The sequence below is a fragment of the Pungitius pungitius genome, chromosome 15, assembly GCF_949316345.1.
Source record: "Pungitius pungitius chromosome 15, fPunPun2.1, whole genome shotgun sequence".
NCBI lineage: Eukaryota > Metazoa > Chordata > Actinopteri > Perciformes > Gasterosteidae > Pungitius > Pungitius pungitius.
Genome location: NC_084914.1, coordinates 1,003,645 through 1,026,964, shown reverse-complemented (window position 1 = coordinate 1,026,964; position 23,320 = coordinate 1,003,645). Strand labels below are relative to the sequence as shown.

Sequence of the window (23,320 nt, the reverse complement as noted above, 5' to 3'; positions counted from 1 at the left end):
GCGCCTACCGTTTTATGGCCGCCATTTTGAATTTTGTGAAAAACACGTTTTCGCGAACTCCTCCCAGACGCTTGGTCCGATTCTTACGAAATCTTCGGCAAAATGATCGTTGGCTCGATGCGATCAAAAGTTATTGAAAGAATGTTAATATCTCATTTTTCAATAAAGTTATGGACCAATGAAGTTTATAGGTTTGTGTCCTGAAAATTCAAAGGCCTATAACTTTTTTTTTTTCTAACCGTCATTTTCACCAAATTTTGAGGACATGTTCACAATGAGTCCTAGAACATCCCCAAATTTTCCCAGAATATTTGAACATTAGGGGGCGCTGTGGTGATTCTGTGTATTTTTGGCAATTTCCTTCAATTTTTGCATTTACAAACGAACGAACTCCTCCGAGAGTTTAAATCCGATCCATTTCAAAATTTGGCAACTGGTTCCTGACACCCTTGGGGTCAAAAGTTATTAAAATCAAGAGTTTTCATAAAACTACCTGGGCGTGAGCTTGCGTGCAGTTTGGACAATTTTGGAAGATTTTTTTCCAAAATGTAAAATGGTATAACTCCAAGGAACATTGATATTTCTGGCTATAAATGTATATTCATGATGCTTGTGTAGGCCTTTAAGTAATGCCATGCAGTGATTTTCGAAAAAGTATAGCGCCACCTATTGGCTTAGGTCAATGCAAAGTTTCTACATTTACATGTCCATTTCCTAGCCCTTTAATCTGATCAACTTCAAATCTGGGAATATAAGACGTAAGACTGTGACGATGGCTCACAGTGAGAATTGGGAGTTTTGGACCAACTTTGTGGCTGTGACGACGCTATCTCCGCATGAAAGTTCAAGCACATCTTCTGAGCCTCGGCACACTCCAAAACTCTTGAAAACCTCTGTGAGTATTCTACGTGATGACCTTTACAGACCTGATGTGCAGTTTTGGATCAAAAGTGAAAAATTGCCTCCATTGCGCCCCCTGGAAGATTTTGACGAAGGCTCGCCCGCACCCTCTTTGACCGACAAGTCCGCTGATTTTTTACCAAATGTATTAAAGGGAGACTTAAAAAAGTCTCTGAGGAATTTTCTCTAAAACAAACAGGAAGGCAGTTTTAATTTTTTTAGTGTGAATATTACCTGTATTTTTGGCGGAGAGTGACCAATCCTATTTCAGTGACTTTTCGAATTCTCAAATCCATCTGGAAGAATAGCTCAGTGAGTAAGGTGATGGTCCCCCGATGCTATGGTCGTGGGATCAACTCCCGACGAAATCATTTTTAGGGCCTGAGCCGACTGAAAGTCGGGCGAAAGCCCTATTGAAATTGCAAGAATTAGGGCCTGAGCCGACTGAAAGTCGGGCGAAAGCCCTATTGAAATTGCAAGAATTATTATTATTATTATTATTTCGCCACTTCGAACGCACTTTCGGGGACTTCATCATGTTCAAAAACTCTTGAATTTTTGCACGCGCATCAGAAGTGCGCAAAATTGACGTATGATTCGGGTCCCGCAATTAGAGGAGAAGAAAAAGAACTCTCTAGCGCCCCCCAAAGTGGCCGCAATGTTAATTTTTTTTTTTACTTTCACCGATCGACTTGGAACCTTTTCACACAGGTTCTCTTGGATGTGCTGTACACAAAAATAATTATGGTATGCAAATGCGCCTACCGTTTTATGGCCGCCATTTTGAATTTTGTGAAAAACACGTTTTTGCGAACTCCTCCCAGACGCTTGGTCCGATTCTTACGAAATCTTCGGCAAAATGATCGTTGGCTTGATGCGATCAAAAGTTATCGAAAGAATGTTGATATCTCATTTTTCAATAAAGTTATGGACCAATGAAGTTTGTAGGTTTGTGTCCTGAAAATTCAAAGGCCTATAACTTTTTTTTTTTCTAACCGTCATTTTCACCAAATTTTGAGGACATGTTCACAATGAGTCCTAGAACATCCCCAAATTTTCCCAGAATATTTGAACATTAGGGGGCGCTGTGGTGATTCTGTGTATTTTTGGCCATTTCCTTCAATTTTTGCATTTACAAACGAACAAACTCCTCCGAGAGTTTAAATCCGATCCATTTCAAAATCTGGCAACTGGTTCCTGACACCCTTGGGGTCAAAAGTTATTAAAATCAAGAGTTTTCATAAAACTACCTGGGCGTGAGCTTGCGTGCAGTTTGGACAATTTTTGAAGATTTTTTTCCAAAATGTAAAATGGTATAACTCCAAGGAACATTGATATTTCTGGCTATAAATGTATATTCATGATGCTTGTGTAGGCCTTTAAGTAATGCCATGCAGTGATTTTCGAAAAAGTATAGCGCCACCTATTGGCTTAGGTCAATGCAAAGTTTCTACATTTACATGTCCATTTCCTAGCCCTTTAATCTCATCAACTTCAAATCTGGGAATATAAGACGTAAGACTGTGACGATGGCTCACAGTGAGAATTGGGAGTTTTGGACCAACTTTGTGGCTGTGACGTCGCCATATTCGCATGAAAGTTCAAGCACATCTTCTGAGCCTCGGCACACTCCAAAACTCTTGAAAACCTCTGTGAGTATCCTACGTGATGACCTTTACAGACCTGATGTGCAGTTTTGGATCAAAAGTGAAAAATTGCCTCCATTGCGCCCCCTGGAAGATTTTGACGACGCCCCGCCCGCACCCTGTTTGACTGACAAGTCCGCTGATTTTTTACCAAATGTATTAAAGGGAGACTTAAAAAAGTCTCTGAGGAATTTTCTCTAAAACAAACAGGAAGGCAGTTATAATTTTTATAGTGTGAATATTACCTGTATTTTTGGCGGAGAGTGACCAATCCTATTTGAATGACTTTTCGAATTCTAAAATCCATCTGGAAGAATAGCTCAGTGAGTAAGGTGTTGGCCCCCCGACGCTATGGTCGTGGGATCGACTCCCGACGAAATTATTTTTTTTTCTTCTTTTTTTAAACGTGTGTCCGGCTGATCTAACGGACAAAATGATTCAGTTTACTCTCCTTGCTGAGGTTATGGACTTTGTACACTTAAGAGCAGGTATGTCAAACTCGTTTCAGTTTAAGGCCAGAAACTGCTCCGTGGCCGCGCATACAGCTGACAGAAGAAGGTAAGGCTGATGCAGGACAGCTGGCTCACGGCGCAGCCGTTCTGCAGCGTGTCGCGGGTTTGACATATCTAACCTAGACAAATAACACGGACAGTTCAATATATTTACATCTGGATTTAAATACACGTATTCTGCAACATACGGGTGGAGATGCAAACACGTTTGGTGATGTAAATAGATGTTACGGGGAAATTTTAAGTTAAAGAACTTCATCACCCAGAATTCCCTATTCTTGGTTGACGGACATGCGCAGACTACGTGCGCACAGCCGCGCACGTAGTCTGCGCATGTTCCGGTTTTGTGTTGAACAGGCACAGTATCACGCTGCGTATTTTAAACTGCTAACTACACACCTATACTTCAGGAACTATTACTACTATGTGGATGTAAGCAAAGTGTTCTCATTCCCTCTTGGATGTGTGCAGCCAGTGAGGTACGTTTTGTTTAAGGGCTAGTTATATCTGCTCGACGGCACGGACAGCTAACTGGGCTAGAGAGAGGAGCTAGCGATTGCCGGACGGGCCAGCCAGTCAGCCAGCTTGCTAACTACACACCGAGGCTTACGTGCACATGTACTCAACGAAGTGGAAACGCCTTTGACGGTGAGTGATTACGTTTTCCTTGTGCGTTCTCCAGTCTTACCCAGCATACGTCTTTTAGCTAAGCTTACTACGGTAGCTTTACAGCGTCAAAAGACACCTCTTCACGCTATTAACGCCACTTTGTTTACGTTTCCGTGTGCCCTAAATAACTTGGCCCGATTGAATCACTTTATTTACACACTTTGAGTAGAACCGTGCTCGCAGCAGCTAACTTAACTACTTTGTTGTTTAACTTCATTGTCTATAATCTGCCCGCAGCGTGCAGCCGGGCGCAGCTAAATGACACGTAATGTATTGTGCGTCTTCAATGCTTTTCAATATGTTATATATTTATTGCCTTCACAATGAGCATGAATCTAACATTAAATGATATGATTAATATGCCCCTCATTCCACAGAAATAATATACACACGTCAAGCTCATTATGGAGTTGAAACAACAAATTACTAAACTGTAAACAGTTAATATAAGAGAAAAAAATATTGTAATCAAGATAAATGTTTTCAAAACGTGTGATTAACTAGTCAATTGTCTATAATCTGTTGACAGCCATAATCGTATTCTGATAATACACGTTGGTGCTCAAATATTTTCAGATGGCCCGTGCAAAGTCATGCCACCAGTCTGAGGACATCACTGGGAATGGCACATGGGACACGTGGCTTTCAACTCCAGCGAGGTGGGAAAGCATTTCTTTATGTATATTTTGTTCTGTCTGCATAATTGTAAAAGACTTCTTCCCGCATTCGTACAACAGCATTCCATATCGTGTGACTGTCGATGGATGTAATAATTTGGCCTTCTTTTTTTCTTCCACCACACGGCACAGGTGGGCTTCACCGCGGGCAATCGTGGCAAAGACCCAAGTCGACTGGACCACAGCGGAAAATGATCCTTCCAGAGAAGAAGTTATTTACTTCTACAACGAATGGAAGAGTTACAACTTCCAGATGACAGCTCTCCGCTCATCCTTCTGGGCAACTTGAACATCCGACAGAACTTATGTGACCTACTGCGTTTATTTTCTCCTTTAGCTCTCATTTAAGTATTAAAATTCGCTGTATTTTTGCAAGAGAGGCACCAATCCTATTTGAGTGACGTTTCGAATGTGAAATTGTATTGGACCATATAGGTCATCTGCAGAGCGTTGGCCCCTGGCGCAGTAAACCAGGGTTTGATTCTTGGCATGCACAAGACTCCTCATGTGACTTAAAATGAATCCAGAATGCAATATTTGTTCAGTATGCAAGGGCAGTGATTTATTTAGTCATGTTTGGTCATGTTTTGGTTTTTTTACATGACAATATGGTTTGGTACATGCTGAGTTAATGAATATACATTCTAAAGTGCAATGTCCATATGTGAATAAGAGTTGTATACGTTTATCATAGTCAACATGGTGTGGAAATATCCCTTATGTAGTTGGTCAATGGGAACTATAGTAGGCAGTAATAACAGCTAAGGTAATTACAGGTGGATATTTCTGGGAATTAACCTTGATTGAGACTGCATCTATGATATCTAAGATATACAGGACAAGAATAATGCACTGGATGTGTATATGTGTTGAATCAATTATACAGACGCAAACTGGAGAACGAGACAAGTGTTGCTGTGATACTTATTGTGGTCATCGTGCCCGAGACCCGTAACAATTACTCCGCAGGTCTTTTGCAGCGGGGCAACAGCCCGGCGTCGGTGGATTCCGTTCGCGAGGCCGCAGATTCAGGTTTGAATGGCAGCCCCGAGAGTGATTCGTTTAGTCTCTTTAGTCTTTTTTGACCCGCGAGCCCGGCCGACCGCCGCCCCACCCCGACGCGCGAGAATCGGCGAAGGCCCGTTCATCGCTGCTTGCAGCTTTAATTAGGGCCTGAGCCGACTGAAAGTCGGGCGAAAGCCCTATTGAAATTGCAAGAATTATTATTATTATTATTATTTCGCCACTTCGAACGCACTTTTGGGGACTTTATCATGTTCAAAAACTCTTGAATTTTTGCACGCGCATCAGAAGTGCGCAAAATTGACGTATGATTGGGGTCCCGCAATTAGAGGAGAGAAAAAAGAACTCTCTAGCGCCCCCCAAAGTGGCCGCAATGTTAATTTTTTTTTTTACTTTTACCGATCGACTTGGAACCTTTTCACACAGGTTCTCTTGGATGTGCTGTACACAAAAAAAATTATGGTATGCAAATGCGCCTACCGTTTTATGGCCGCCATTTTGAATTTTGTGAAAAACACGTTTTTGCGAACTCCTCCCAGACGCTTGGTCCGATTCTTACGAAATCTTCGGCAAAATGATCGTTGGCTTGACGCGATCAAAAGTTATTGAAAGAATGTTGATATCTCATTTTTCAATAAAGTTATGGACCAATGAAGTTTGTAGGTTTGTGTCCTAAAAGTTCAAAGGCCTATAACTTTTTTTTTTTCTAACCGTCATTTTCACCAAATTTTGAGGACATGTTCACAATGAGTCCTAGAACATCCCCAAATTTTCCCAGAATATTTGAACACTAGGGGGCGCTGTGGTGATACTGTGTATTTTTGGCCATTTCCTTCAATTTTTGCATTTACAAACGAACGAACTCCTCCGAGAGTTTAAATCCGATCCATTTCAAAATCTGGCAACTGGTTCCTGACACCCTTGGGGTCAAAAGTTATTAAAATCAAGAGTTTTCATAAAACTACCTGGGCGTGAGCGTGCGTGCAGTTTGGACAATTTTGGAAGATTTTTTTCCAGAACGGAAAATGGTATAACTCCAAGGAACATTGATATTTCTGGCTATAAATGTATATTCATGATGCTTGTGTAGGCCTTTAAGTAATGCCATGCAGTGATTTTCGAAAAAGTATAGCGCCACCTATTGGCTTAGGTCAATGCAAAGTTTCTACATTTACATGTCCATTTCCTAGCCCTTTAATCTGATCAACTTCAAATCTGGGAATATAAGACGTAAGACTGTGACGATGGCTCACAGTGAGAATTGGGAGTTTTGGACCAACTTTGTGGCTGTGACGTCGCCATATTCGCATGAAAGTTCAAGCACATCTTCTGAGCCTCGGCACACTCCAAAACTCTTGAAAACCTCTGTGAGTATCCTACGTGATGACCTTTACAGACCTGATGTGCAGTTTTGGATCAAAAGTGAAAAATTGCCTCCATTGCGCCCCCTGGAAGATTTTGACGAAGCCCCGCCCGCACCCTGTTTGACCGACAAGTCCGCTGATTTTTTACCAAATGTATTAAAGGGAGACTTAAAAAAGTCTCTGAGGAATTTTCTCTAAAACAAACAGGAAGGCAGTTATAATTTTTTTAGTGTGAATATTACCTGTATTTTTGGCGGAGAGTGACCAATCCTATTTCATTGAGTTTTCGAATTCTCAAATCCATCTGAAAGAATAGCTCAGTGAGTAAGGTGTTGGCCCCCCGATGCTATGGTCGTGGGATCGATTCCCGACGAAATCATTTTTTTTTCCTCCTCTTTTTAAACGCGTGTCGTCTGATCTAACGAACAAAATGATTCAGTTTACTCTCCTTGCTGAGGTTATGGACTTTGTACACTTTAGAGGACGTTTGTCAAACTCATTTAAGTTTACTGTCGGCTGCGGTGTAGGATCAGCAGGAACGGAACTAACAGCTGACTGACGAAGGAAAGGCAGAGGCGGGGCAGTTTGCAGTACGCAGTCCAGTGGCGGTACGGTCTGGACGGGACAGCCGTTCCGCAGCGTGTCGCGAGTTTGACATATCTAACCTGGACAGATAACACGGACAGTTCAATATAATTACATCTACAGATATAAATAGCGGAGCCGCAGACGCGCTTGTAGTCTCTCGTGAGATCATGCTTTTATCGCGAGAGTTCGCCAGCTCCAACGTAATGTATTTCTGTTCAAAGTAACCGCTATTCATGTTTTGCCCTTTGTACATCGCCCTTACTTAATTAATTAGACTCCTGATGTGACTTACATTGTGTTTATTGAATAATGCTGCAAAATAAATTCCCCAAAGATCGCACTCTCCGCCATTTTGTATTGCGTAATCACAGCTCAGCTCAGTGTGAAGCTAACTTTAGAAACGTCATTAGCTCGTCACCAACGCCGAAGGCTTCACCGCGAACGCAAACGGCAGCCAGCCGCCTCGCCTCTACAGCCAGTGATGTGCCCGGAGATCAACGGCTTTCTCCCCCCTCTCTCTCCCACGCCACTAACAGACATTTGTGAGTATTGGCCACAAGTGCCACAAGTGACGCCACCTTGTCCACCCACAGCAACGGGGACACCGGTTTGTGGCTCCTTTTTTTTAACAGAACGGGCAGAACCGTGAGCTGCGAGTGGACATAATACTGGGGACGCAGTGTGAATAACATTGGACTTTATTGTATACAAGGATCTCTTCGTTATGGGTAGTCTTGAATGATGTTAATTCATGTTTTCCTGCATTCAGTTAAGAACAACAATGTAAAGCTTGGCCTGTCGTTTACCGCATCCATGGCTCTATGTTGCTAATGACTGTAGCACACATTGGAATGCATGGATGTTGTTACGGGGGATCTATCTGTTGTGCGTACATCCACATGTACTCAACCAAGTGAAAACGCTTTTGGACGGTGAGTGATTACGTTTTCCTTGTGCGTTCTCCAGTCTTACCCACTTAAATAGCGGGGATACTGCGGGGAACGTGCTAACAGTGCCTCGTTGCTAACAGCTGTTTGAGGGAGAACGGTATTAGTATTTGCTATGGACTTAATTGCCAACATTAAGAGCCTGTCATATGAGGCCAGACGTGAGTCGTGTTCTACATTCAAGAGGGTTTTTATTTAGCACAGCCCAAAGCAACCTAAATTCGATGACCTCATAACGACCAGCATACGTCTTTTAGCTAAGCTAACTACGGTAGCTTCACGGGGATAAAAGACCCCTCTTCACGCTATCAGCGCCACTTTGTTTACGTTTCCGTGTGCCCTAAATAACTTTCTATAATCTGCCCGCAGCCTGCAGCCGGGCGCAGCTAAATGACACGTAATGTATTGTGCGTCTTCAATGCTTTTCAATATGTTATATATTTATTGCCTTCACAATGAGCATGAATCTAACATTAAATGATATGATTAATATGCCCCTCATTCCAAAGAAATAATATACACACGTCAAGCTCATTATGGAGTTGAAACAACAAATTACTAAACTGTAAACAGTTAATATAAGAGAAAAAAATATTGTAATCAAGATAAATGTTTTCAAAACGTGTGATTAACTAGTCAATTGTCTATAATCTGTTGACAGCCATAATCGTATTCTGATAATACACGTTGGTGCTCAAATATTTTCAGATGGCCCGTGCAAAGTCATGCCACCAGTCTGAGGACATCACTGGGAATGGCACATGGGACACGTGGCTTTCAACTCCAGCGAGGTGGGAAAGCATTTCTTTATGTATATTTTGTTCTGTCTGCATAATTGTAAAAGACTTCTTCCCGCATTCGTACAACAGCATTCCATATCGTGTGACTGTCGATGGATGTAATAATTTGGCCTTCTTTTTTTCTTCCACCACACGGCACGGGTGGGCTTCACCGCGGGCAATCGTGGCAAAGACCCAAGTCGACTGGACCACAGCGGAAAATGATCCTTCCAGAGAAGAAGTTATTTACTTCTACAACGAATGGAAGAGTTACAACCTCCAGATGACAGCTCTCCGCTCATCCTTCTGGGCAACTTAAACATCCGACAGAACTTATGTGACCCTACTGCGTTTTATTTTCTCCTTTAGCTCTCATTTAAGTATTAAAATTCGCTGTATTTTTGCAAGAGAGGCACCAATCCTATTTGAGTGACGTTTCGATTGTGAAATTGTATTGGACCATATAGGTCATCTGCAGAGCGTTGGCCCCTGGCGCAGTAAACCAGGGTTTGATTCTTGGCATGCACAAGACTCCTCATGTGACTTAAAATGAATCCAGAATGCAATATTTGTTCAGTATGCAAGGGCAGTGATTTATTTAGTCATGTTTGGTCATGTTTTGGTTTTTTTACATGACAATATGGTTTGGTACATGCTGAGTTAATGAATATACATTCTAAAGTGCAATGTCCATATGTGAATAAGAGTTGTATACGTTTTTCATAGTCAATATGGTATGGAAATATCCCTTATGTAGTTGGTCAATAGGAACTATAGTAGGCAGTAATAACAGCTAAGGTAATTACAGGTGGATATTTCTGGGAATTAACCTTAAATGAGACTGCATCTATGATATCTAAGATATACAGGACAAGAAAAATGCACTGGATGTGTATATGTGTTGAATCAATTATACAGACGCAAACTGGAGAACGAGACAAGTGTTGCTGTGATACTTATTGTGGTCATCGTGCCCGAGACCCGTAACAATTACTCCGCAGGTCTTTTGCAGCGGGGCAACAGCCCGGCGTCGGTGGATTCCGTTCGCGAGGCCGCAGATTAAGGTTTGAATGGCAGCCCCGAGAGTGATTTGTTTAGTCTCTTTAGTCTTTTTTGACCCGCGAGCCCGGCCGACCGCCGCCCCACCCCGACGTGCGAGAATAGGCGAAGGCCCGTTCATCGCTGCTTGCAGCTTTAATTATTATTAGGGCCTGAGCCGACTGAAAGTCGGGCGAAAGCCCTATTGAAATTGCAAGAATTCTTCTTATTATTATTATTATTATTCTTATTATTTCACCACTTCAATCGCACTTTTGGGGCCTTTGCCATGTTCAAAAACTCTTGAATTTTTGCGTGCGCTTCAGAAGTGCGAAAAATTTATATATTCTTGGGGTCGCGCAATTTGGCGATGAAAAAAAGTCCTCTCTAGCGCCCCCTAAAGTGCTGCCTCTGGGGACATTTTTGTCCACTTTTACGGATTGACTTGAAATTTTGCACACAGGTGCTCTTGGATGTGCTCTACAAAAAAGTCAATCATGGTATGCAAATGCGCCTACCGTTTTATGGCCGCCATTTTGAATTTTGTTAAAAACACGTTTTTGCGAACTCCTCCCAGACGCTTGGTCCGATTTTGACGAAATCTTCACCAAAATGATCAGTGGATCAATGCCATCAAAAGGTATTAAAAGCTTGTTGATATCTCATTGGGTTTTTAATTGATGGACCAATCAATTTGTCGGGGGTGTGGCCTAAAAAGGAAAGACCAATAACTTAAAAAGTAAAAGGCCTGTCGCCACCAAATCTTTAGGACATGTTCACATTGGGTTGTAGAACTTCCCCTGAGAATTAAAAAAAAATCGAACATTAGGGGGCGCTATGGTGATTTACTGTATTTTGGCCTTTTTTTCGCAATTTCCACCGTATTTTGGTTTTACAAACGAACGAACTCCTCCGAGAGTTTAAATCCGATCGATTTCAAAATCGGGCCAGTTGATCCTGACCCCCTTGGGGTCAAAAGTTATTAAAATCAAGAGTTTTCATAAAACTACCTGGGCGTGAGCTTGCGTGCAGTTTGGACGATTTTTGACGATTTTCCTCAAATATGTAAAATGGTATAACTCCAAGGAACATTGATATTTCTGGCTATAAATGTATATTCATGATGCTTGTGTAGGCCTTTAAGTAATGCCATGCAGTGATTTTCGAAAAAGTATAGCGCCACCTATTGGCTTACGTCAATGCAAAGTTTCTACATTTACATGTCCATTTCCTAGCCCTTTAATCTGATCAACTTCAAATATGGGAATATAAGACGTAAGACTGTGACGATGGCTCACAGTGAGAATTGGGAGTTTTGGACCAACTTTGTTGCTGTGACGACGTCATCTTCGCATGAAAGTTCAAGCACATCTTCTGAGCCTTGGCAAACTCCAAAACTCTTGGAAAGCTCATTGAGTGTCCTAGGTGATGACCTTTACAGACCTGATGTAGAGTTTTGGATCAAATGCTAAGAAATCCCTCCATTGCGCCCCCTGGAAGTTTTCGACGAAGCGGCGCCGGCACCATGTTTGACCTACAATTGTGGTGATTTTTTTAACAATTGTATTAAAGGGAGACTTCAAATAAAGTCTCTGACGACTATGCTCTAAAACAAACAGGAAGTCAGTTATAACCATATTAGTGTGAATATTCCCTGTAGTATTGCAAGAGAGTCACCAATCCTATTTGAAGGACGTTTCAAACCACTAAATTGTATCAGAGCAGATAGCTCATCTGCAGAGCGCTCGGCCCCCAGCGCTGGAGATGTGGGTTCGATTCCCAGCACGGCAGATCTTTTTATTTTCACCTCTATTTCGGTTTTGCACTTTGTACATCGCCACAACTTATTTAATAAGACTCCTGATGTGACTTAAAATGTATTTAATGAATCCAGGATGTAATATTTGTTCAGTATGCAGGAGCAGTGATTTAATTTGTCATGTTTAGTTTTTTTACATGAGAATATGGTTCGGTACATGCTGAGTTAATTCGAACAGCTCACGTGGGGCGCTTGTGGTAGCGGGGCAGCTAACAGACACTTTAATATAATTACATCTATGGTTTAAATACTCGTATTCTGCCACATACTGGTGGAGATGCAAACACGTTTACTCTGCGATCTCCATAAACTGTCTCTGCTCACTGAAGCAAAAGTCTCTGATGACTATGCTCTAAAACAAACAAACAGGAAGTCAGATATAACTTTTTTAGTGTGAATATTCCCTGTAGTTTTGCAAGAGAGTCACCAATCCTATTTGAGGGACGTTTCGAATTACAATATTGTATCAGAGCAGATAGCTCATCTGCAGAGCACTTGGCCCCCAGTGCTGGAGATGTGGGTTCGATTCCCAGCACCGCGGATCTTTTTTTTTCACCTCTATTTCGGTTTTGCACTTTGTACATCGCCACAACTTATTTAATAATACTCCTGATGTGACTTGTCAACTTTTTGCAGCTCGGCAATAGCCTTGTCTTGGTGGATTCTGTTCATGAGACCAAAGACTCAGGTTTGAATGCCAGCTCCAAGAGTGATTTATTTAGTCTCTTTAGTCTCTTTTTGACCCGCGAGTCCGGCCGACCGCTGCCACCCCGACGTGCGAGGAGAGGCGAAGGCCCGTTCATCGCTGCTTGCAGCTTTAATTAGGGCCTGAGCCGACTGAAAGTCGGGCGAAAGCCCTATTGAAATTGCAAGAATTCTTCTTATTATTATTCTTATTATTTCACCACTTCAATCGCACTTTTGGGGCCTTTGCCATGTTCAAAAACTCTTGAATTTTTGCATGCGCTTCAGAAGTGCGAAAAATTTATATATTCTTGGGGTCGCGCAATTTGGCGATGAAAAGAAGTGCTCTCTAGCGCCCCCTAAAGTGCTGCCTCTGGGGACATTTTTGTCCACTTTTACGGATTGACTTGAAATTTTGCACACAGGTGCTCTTGGATGGGCTCTACAAAAAAGTCAATCATGGTATGCAAATGCGCCTACCGTTTTATGGCCGCCATTTTGAATTTTGTGAAAAACACGTTTTTGCGAACTCCTCCCAGACGCTTGGTCCGATTTTGACGAAATCTTCACCAAAATGATCATTGGCTCAATGCCATCAAAAGTTATTAAAAGCTTGTTGATATCTCATTGGGTTTTTAATTGATGGACCAATCAAGTTGTCGGGGGTGTGGCCTAAAAAGGAAAGACCAATAACTTAAAAAGTAAAAGGCCTGTCGCCACCAAATCTTTAGGACATGTTCACATTGGGTTGTAGAACTTCCCCTGAGAATTAAAATAAAATCGAACATTAGGGGGCGCTATGGTGATTTACTGTATTTTGGCCTTTTTTTCGCAATTTCCACCGTATTTTGGTTTTACAAACGAACGAACTCCTCCGAGAGTTTAAATCCGATCGATTTCAAAATCGGGCCAGTTGATCCTGACCCCCTTGGGGTCAAAAGTTATTAAAATCAAGAGTTTTCATAAAACTACCTGGGCGTGAGCTTGCGTGCAGTTTGGACGATTTTTGACGATTTTCCTCAAATATGTAAAATGGTATAACTCCAAGGAACATTGATATTTCTGGCTAGAAATTTTAATTCATGATGCTTGTGTAGGCCTATAAGTATTGCCATGAAAAGATTTTCGAAAAAGTATAGCGCCACCTATTGGCTTACGTCAATGCAAAGTTTCTACATTTACATGTCCATTTCCTAGCCCTTTAATCTGATCAACTTCAAATCTGGGAATATAAGACGTAAGACTGTGACGATGGCTCACAGTGAGAATTGGGAGTTTTGGACCAACTTTCTTGCTGTGACGACGTCATCTTCGCATGAAAGTTCAAGCACATCTTCTGAGCCTTGGCAAACTCCAAAACTCTTGGAAAGCTCATTGAGTGTCCTAGGTGATGACCTTTACAGACCTGATGTAGAGTTTTGGATCAAATGCTAAGAAATCCCTCCATTGCGCCCCCTGGAAGTTTTCGACGAAGCGGCGCCGGCACCATGTTTGACCTACAATTGTGGTGATTTTTTTAACAATTGTATTAAAGTGAGACTTCAAATAAAGTCTCTGACGACTATGCTCTAAAACAAACAGGAAGTCAGTTATAACCATATTAGTGTGAATATTCCCTGTAGTATTGCAAGAGAGTCACCAATCCTATTTGAAGGACGTTTCAAACCACTAAATTGTATCAGAGCAGATAGCTCATCTGCAGAGCGCTCGGCCCCCAGCGCTGGAGATGTGGGTTCGATTCCCAGCACGGCAGATCTTTTTATTTTCACCTCTATTTCGGTTTTGCACTTTGTACATCGCCTCAACCTATTTATTAAGACTCCTGATGTGACTTAAAATGTATTTAATGAATCCAGGATGTAATATTTGTTCAGTATGCAGGAGCAGTGATTTAATTTGTCAGGTTTAGTTTTTTTACATGAGAATATGGTTCGGTACATGCTGAGTTAATGCGAACAGCTGACGTGGGGCGCTTGTGGTAGCGGGGCAGCTAACAGACACTTTAATATAATTACATCTATGGTTTAAATACTCGTATTCTGCCACATACTGGTGGAGATGCAAACACGTTTACTCTGCGATCTCCATAAACTGTCTCTGCTCTGCTCACTGAAGCAAAAGTCTCTGACGACTATGCTCTAAAACAAACAGGAAGTCAGCTATAATTTTTTTTAGTGTGAACACTCCCTGTAATTTTGCAAGAGAGTCACCAATCCTATTTGAGGGACGTTTCGAATTACTACATTGTATCAGAGCAGATAGCACATCTGTAGAGCACTCGGCCCCCGGCGCTGGAGATGCGGGTTCGATTCCAGGTGCGGAAGATCATTTTTTTTCACCTCTATTTCGGTTTTGCACTTTGTACATCGCCTCAACCTATTTATTAAGACTCCTGATGTGACTTGTCAACTTTTTGCAGGCCTTTTGCAGCTCGGCAGTAGCCTTGTCTTGGTGGATTCCGTTCATGAGACCACAGAGTAAGGTTTGAATGCCGGCCCCGAGAGTGATTTATTTTGTCTCCTTAGTCTCTTTTTGACCCGCGCGCCCGGCCGACCGCCGCCCCACCCCGACGTGCAAGGGGGCGAAGGCCCGTTCATCGCTGCTTGCAGCTTTAATTATTATTATTATTTCGCCACTTCGAACGCACTTTCGGGGACTTCATCATGTTCAAAAACTCTTGAATTTTTGCACGCGCATCAGAAGTGCGCAAAATTGACGTATGATTCGGGTCCCGCAATTAGAGGAGAAGAAAAAGAACTCTCTAGCGCCCCCCAAAGTGGCCGCAATGTTAATTTTTTTTTTTACTTTCACCGATCGACTTGGAACCTTTTCACACAGGTTCTCTTGGATGTGCTGTACACAAAAATAATTATGGTATGCAAATGCGCCTACCGTTTTATGGCCGCCATTTTGAATTTTGTGAAAAACACGTTTTTGCGAACTCCTCCCAGACGCTTGGTCCGATTCTTACGAAATCTTCGGCAAAATGATCGTTGGCTTGATGCGATCAAAAGTTATCGAAAGAATGTTGATATCTCATTTTTCAATAAAGTTATGGACCAATGAAGTTTGTAGGTTTGTGTCCTGAAAATTCAAAGGCCTATAACTTTTTTTTTTTCTAACCGTCATTTTCACCAAATTTTGAGGACATGTTCACAATGAGTCCTAGAACATCCCCAAATTTTCCCAGAATATTTGAACATTAGGGGGTGCTGTGGTGATTCTGTGTATTTTTGGCCATTTCCTTCAATTTTTGCATTTACAAACGAACAAACTCCTCCGAGAGTTTAAATCCGATCCATTTCAAAATCTGGCAACTGGTTCCTGACACCCTTGGGGTCAAAAGTTATTAAAATCAAGAGTTTTCATAAAACTACCTGGGCGTGAGCTTGCGTGCAGTTTGGACAATTTTTGAAGATTTTTTTCCAAAATGTAAAATGGTATAACTCCAAGGAACATTGATATTTCTGGCTATAAATGTATATTCATGATGCTTGTGTAGGCCTTTAAGTAATGCCATGCAGTGATTTTCGAAAAAGTATAGCGCCACCTATTGGCTTAGGTCAATGCAAAGTTTCTACATTTACATGTCCATTTCCTAGCCCTTTAATCTGATCAACTTCAAATCTGGGAATATAAGACGTAAGACTGTGACGATGGCTCACAGTGAGAATTGGGAGTTTTGGACCAACTTTGTTGCTGTGGCGACGACATATTCACATGAAAGTTCAAGCACATCTTCTGCGCCTCGGCAGACTCCAAAACTCTTGAAAACCTCTGTGAGTATCCTACGTGATGACCTTTACAGACCTGATGTGCAGTTTTGGATCAAAAGTGAAAAATTGCCTCCATTGCGCCCCCTGGAAGATTTTGACGAAGCCCCGCCCGCACCCTGTTTGACCGACAAGTCCGCTGATTTTTTACCAAATGTATTAAAGGGAGACTTAAAAAAGTCTCTGAGGAATTTTCTCTAAAACAAACAGGAAGGCAGTTATAATTTTTTTAGTGTGAATATTTCCTGTATTTTTGGCGGAGAGTGACCGATCCTATTTCAGTGAGTTTTCGAATTCTCAAACCCATCAGAAGGTTTAGCTCTCCTGGTAAGAAACCGCCCCCCCGATCCTATGGTCGTGAGATCGTGTCCCGGCGAAATCAATTTTTTTTTTTCCTCCTCTTTTTAAACGCGTGTCTTCTGATCTAACGAACAAAATGATTCAGTTTACTCTCCTTGCTGAGGTTATGGACTTTGTACACTTAAGAGCAGGTATGTCAAACTCGTTTCAGTTTAAGGCCAGAAACTGCTCCGTGGCCGCGCATACAGCTGACAGAAGAAGGTAAGGCTGATGCAGGACAGCTGGCTCACGGCGCAGCCGTTTGGCAGCGTGTCGCGGGTTTGACATATCTAACCTAGACAAATAACACGGACAGTTCAATATATTTACATCTGGATTTAAATACACGTATTCTGCAACATACGGGTGGAGATGCAAACACGTTTGGTGATGTAAATAGATGTTACGGGGAAATTTTAAGTTAAAGAACTTCATCACCCAGAATTCCCTATTCTTGGTTGACGGACATGCGCAGACTACGTGCGCGGCTGTGCGCACGTAGTCTGCGCATGTTCCGGTTTTGTGTTGAACAGGCAAAGTATCACCGCTCCGTATTTTAAACTGCTAACTACACACCTATACTTCAGGAACTATTACTACTATGTGGATGTAAGCAAAGTGTTCTCATTCCCTCTTGGATGTGTGCAGCCAGTGAGGTACGTTTTGTTTAAGGGCTTGTTATATCTGCTCGACGGCACGGACAGCTAACTGGGATAGCGAGTGGAGCTAGCGGCTGCCGGATGGAGCAGCCAGTCAGCCAGCTTGCTAACTACACACCGGTGCTTACGTCCACATGTACTCAACGAAGTGGAAACGCCTTTGACGGTGAGTGATTACGTTTTCCTTGTGCGTTCTCCAGTCTCACCCAGCATACGTCTTTTAGCTAAGCTAACTACGGTAGCTTTACAGCGTCAAAAGACACGTCTTCACGCTATTAACGCCACTTTGTTTACGTTTCCGTGTGCCCTAAATAACTTGGCCCGATTGAATCACTTTATTTACACACTGAGTAGAACCGTGCTCGCAGCAGCTATCTAACTACTTTGTTGTTTAAAAGCGTCAGCTAAATGACACGTAATGTAATGTGCGTCTTCAATGCTTTTCAATATGTTATATATTCATTTCCTTCACAATGAGCATGAATCTAACATTAAATGATATGATTCATATGCCCCTCATTCCAATGAAATAATATACACACGTCAAGCTCATTATGGAGTTGAAACAACAAATTACTAAACTGTAAACAGTTAATATAAGAGAAAAAAATATTGTAATCAAGATAAATGTTTTTCAAAATGTGTGATTAACTAGTTAATTGTCTATAATCTGTTGACAGCCCTAATCGTATTCTGATAATACACCAAATACTACTGTAACTCTCTGCTGGCAGGTCTCCCTGCTGCCGCCATTCGACCACTGCAGCTCATCCAGAATGCAGCAGCTCGACTGGTCTTCAACCTTCCAAAATACTCCCACACCACTTCTCCGCTCTCTTCTTTGGATACGAGTGGCTGCCCGCATGCAGTTCAAAGCATTGGTACTGACGGACCACGCTGTGAATGGATCGGGAGCAGTCTACATCCGGGACATGGTGAAACCCTGCATCCCAACCCACGCACTCCGATCTGCATCTGGCAAGCTGCTTGTTCCTCCCTCACTGAGAGAAAAGCACTCGACGAGATGGCGACTCTTTGCTGTCCTGCTCCCAGATGGTGGAATGAGCTCTCTGATGACATCAGGACCGCAGAGAGCCTCTACATCTTCCGTCGAAAACTCAAGACACACCTTTTTAGACTCTACCTTGACTAAAACACTAGCAAACCGTAGCACTAACAAATGGTAGCACTTAAATTGTACTTATAATGCCACTTATCTTTAACATGTTTTGGGCGGTGATTTATTCAGTCATGTTTAGTCATATTTTGTTTTTTTTACTTGTCAATATGGTTTGGTACATGCCGAGTTAATCAATACACATTCTAAAGTGCAACGTCCATATGTGAATAAGAGTTGTATACGTTTATCATAGTCAACATGGTGTGGAAATATCCCTTATGTAGTTGGTCAATAGGAACTATAGTAGGCAGAAATAACAGCTAAGGTAATTACAGGTGGATATTTCTGGGAATTAACCTTGATTGAGACTGCATCTATGATATCTAAGATATACAGGACAAGAAAAATGCACTGGATGTGTATATGTGTTGAATCAATTATACAGACGCAAACTGGAGAACGAGACAAGTGTTGCTGTGATACTTATTGTGGTCATCGTGCCCGAGACCCGTAACAATTACTCCGCAGGTCTTTTGCAGCGGGGCAACAGCCCGGCGTCGGTGGATTCCGTTCGCGAGGCCGCAGATTCAGGTTTGAATGGAAGCCCCGAGAGTGATTTGTTTAGTCTCTTTAGTCTTTTTTGACCCGCGAGCCCGGCCGACCGCCGCCCCACCCCAACGTGCGAGAATAGGCGAAGGCCCGTTCATCGCTGCTTGCAGCTTTAATTTTTCTTCTTTTTTTAAACGCGTGTCCGGCTGATCTAACGGACAAAATGATTCAGGTAACTCTCCTTGCTGAGGTTTTTAAATAACTGTACACTTAGAGCAGCTGTGTCACACTCGTTTCAGCCACATACGGCTGCTGGGCACAGCTGCCGTATGTGTGGAGCTGGAGGGGGAGACGTGAGTGACCTGGCGTTTGCCAGCTCTAACGTAATGTATTTCTGTTCAAAGTAACCGCTATTCATGTTTTGCACTTTGTACATCGCCCTTTCTTAATTAATTAGACTCCTGATGTGACTTCAATTGTGTTTATTGAACAATGCTGCAAAATATAGTCCCCAAAGATCGCACTCTCCGCCATTTTGTATTGCGTAATCACAGTGAGCTGGTGGCTCCGTTGGGAAGCAACATACGGGTGGAGATGCAAACACGTTTTGTGATATTACGGGTTACTGTTAAGCAGTGGCGGCTGGTGATGGAAAAAGTAGGGGGGGCTGAGGGAGATTTCTGCCGTTTATTTATTACATTAACACCAAAGTAACGACTTAAAAACAAATAGCATCTAATGTAATTATTATGAATTTAGAATGTCCTTGTAGATTTCAAATATTGTTCTTTCAAAGACAAGGTCATACCAAGTCATACACATCATATTAGGAAACCAAGTCATACAAGGTGAACTTATAATTGCTGTAATTTGCGTCAATATTCAATATACACAAAGAGGCAAATAGTCGCTGTTATTACATGGAGTAACCACTAGATGAAGAAGACTGTGCATTACCAATTGTAATGGTGAGCAAGTCAATAAAAATTATTTACATTGTCTCCAGTGTTCACATAAATCGTACAGCAAACCACCTCTAAGACAGACACACAAAAAAAACATAAAACTCCTCCAGAGACACAACAGCATCTCCTCTGCTCCTCCAGGGACACAACAGCATCTCCTCTGCACCTCCAGGGACACAACAGCATCTCCTCTGCTCCTCCAGGGACACAACAGCATCTCTGGAGGAGCAGAGGAGATGCTGAGTGCCTGGAGGAGCAGAGGAGATGCTGAGTGCTTGGAGGAGCAGATGAGATGGTGAGTGCTTGGAGTAGCAGATGAGATGAAATGTTTCATGTCCTGAACACCGTTTTCACACCAGACTCGATCGGTCGCTGCGGTTTTAAAAAGCAAACAAGGGAAGCAAAACAGCGAGTTAGTTACTCCACAGCCGGTTAGCCACGGCTTCCTAGTGTACCATGTCCGCGAAAAGCCTCTAGTGTACGACGCTTCCTTGTCTTTCACCTACTGTCTGATGTTAATTTGTGGCTGGTCCGGTCCCATTTCTTTTATTTTTTGTTTTTCAGCCAGTGGTCTTCTTTCAAACGGAGTTTGAAGAAGAGATTGCACGGTCAATATGGTGTGGAAATGTCTCATGTAGTTGGTCAATTGGAACTATATTAGGCAGTAATAACAGCTATGGTTTTTATCTTAAAACAAAAAAGGATAACTCTGTTGGACAACTACTCAATTGTCTTGACGACATATAGGCCTGGATGGCTTGGAACTTTTTTAATTTTAATGACTTGGGTCAATGCAAAGTTTCTACATGGCTTAACTGATTCAAACTGAACTTACCGATATATTAAGCCCTGGAGGAAGAGTGTATCTTAGTCAATGTATTATTAATTATTTCATTCAGCAAAGCTCTCTTCAGGAAGACAGCCACTTCGTCATCCAGCGGGTTTGGTTAAAAAGTTAACATATCTTGATGGAGCAAAAGAGGTGGGGTTAGCTGTCGTCCTTCTACCTCGACTAAACCAAGGTGTGAATTAACCTTGATTGAGACTGCGTCTATAAGATATACAGGACAAGAAAAATGCACTGGATGTAAACTGTACGTGTGTTGAATCAATTATACGGACGCAAACTGGAGAACGAGACGAGCGTTTGCTGTGATTCTTGCGCTTCAGACTCTACCTTTATTTTACAGGAATGCATCTTTTTGTTATCGTGGTCATCGTGCCCGAGACCCGTAATGATTACTCTGCAGGTCTTTTGCAGCGGGGCAACAGCCCGGCGTCGGTGGATTCCGTTCGCGAGGCCGCAGATTCGGGTTTGAATGGCAGCCCCGAGAATGATTTGTTTAGTCTCTTTAGTCTTTTTTGACCCGCGAGCCCGGCCGACCGCCGCCCCACCCCGACGTGCGAGAATAGGCGAAGGCCCGTTCATCGCTGCTTGCAGCTTTAATTAGGGCCTGAGCCGACTGAAAGTCGGGCGAAAGCCCTATTGAAATTGCAAGAATTATTATTATTATTATTATTTCGCCACTTCGAACGCACTTTCGGGGACTTCATCATGTTCAAAAACTCTTGAATTTTTGCACGCGCATCAGAAGTGCGCAAAATTGACGTATGATTCGGGTCCCGCAATTAGAGGAGAAGAAAAAGAACTCTCTAGCGCCCCCCAAAGTGGCCGCAATGTTAATTTTTTTTTTTACTTTCACCGATCGACTTGGAACCTTTTCACACAGGTTCTCTTGGATGTGCTGTACACAAAAATAATTATGGTATGCAAATGCGCCTACCGTTTTATGGCCGCCATTTTGAATTTTGTGAAAAACACGTTTTTGCGAACTCCTCCCAGACGCTTGGTCCGATTCTTACGAAATCTTCGGCAAAATGATCGTTGGCTTGATGCGATCAAAAGTTATCGAAAGAATGTTGATATCTCATTTTTCAATAAAGTTATGGACCAATGAAGTTTGTAGGTTTGTGTCCTGAAAATTCAAAGGCCTATAACTTTTTTTTTTTCTAACCGTCATTTTCACCAAATTTTGAGGACATGTTCACAATGAGTCCTAGAACATCCCCAAATTTTCCCAGAATATTTGAACATTAGGGGGCGCTGTGGTGATTCTGTGTATTTTTGGCCATTTCCTTCAATTTTTGCATTTACAAACGAACAAACTCCTCCGAGAGTTTAAATCCGATCCATTTCAAAATCTGGCAACTGGTTCCTGACACCCTTGGGGTCAAAAGTTATTAAAATCAAGAGTTTTCATAAAACTACCTGGGCGTGAGCTTGCGTGCAGTTTGGACAATTTTTGAAGATTTTTTTCCAAAATGTAAAATGGTATAACTCCAAGGAACATTGATATTTCTGGCTATAAATGTATATTCATGATGCTTGTGTAGGCCTTTAAGTAATGCCATGCAGTGATTTTCGAAAAAGTATAGCGCCACCTATTGGCTTAGGTCAATGCAAAGTTTCTACATTTACATGTCCATTTCCTAGCCCTTTAATCTCATCAACTTCAAATCTGGGAATATAAGACGTAAGACTGTGACGATGGCTCACAGTGAGAATTGGGAGTTTTGGACCAACTTTGTGGCTGTGACGTCGCCATATTCGCATGAAAGTTCAAGCACATCTTCTGAGCCTCGGCACACTCCAAAACTCTTGAAAACCTCTGTGAGTATCCTACGTGATGACCTTTACAGACCTGATGTGCAGTTTTGGATCAAAAGTGAAAAATTGCCTCCATTGCGCCCCCTGGAAGATTTTGACGACGCCCCGCCCGCACCCTGTTTGACTGACAAGTCCGCTGATTTTTTACCAAATGTATTAAAGGGAGACTTAAAAAAGTCTCTGAGGAATTTTCTCTAAAACAAACAGGAAGGCAGTTATAATTTTTATAGTGTGAATATTACCTGTATTTTTGGCGGAGAGTGACCAATCCTATTTGAATGACTTTTCGAATTCTAAAATCCATCTGGAAGAATAGCTCAGTGAGTAAGGTGTTGGCCCCCCGACGCTATGGTCGTGGGATCGACTCCCGACGAAATTATTTTTTTTTCTTCTTTTTTTAAACGTGTGTCCGGCTGATCTAACGGACAAAATGATTCAGTTTACTCTCCTTGCTGAGGTTATGGACTTTGTACACTTAAGAGCAGGTATGTCAAACTCGTTTCAGTTTAAGGCCAGAAACTGCTCCGTGGCCGCGCATACAGCTGACAGAAGAAGGTAAGGCTGATGCAGGACAGCTGGCTCACGGCGCAGCCGTTCTGCA

General features: G+C 42.3%; 1 long non-coding RNA gene across 1 annotated transcript; it reads left to right on the top strand.

The window, feature by feature from the left end:
* The first annotated feature begins 7,400 nt into the window (after window positions 1-7,400).
* On the top strand, window positions 7,401-10,286 carry LOC134105196 (uncharacterized). Its single transcript, XR_009942468.1, has 3 exons — window positions 7,401-7,921; window positions 9,035-9,117; window positions 9,299-10,286. It is a non-coding gene; the product is annotated as an uncharacterized LOC134105196 (long non-coding RNA).
* The last annotated feature ends 13,034 nt before the right edge of the window (window positions 10,287-23,320 follow it).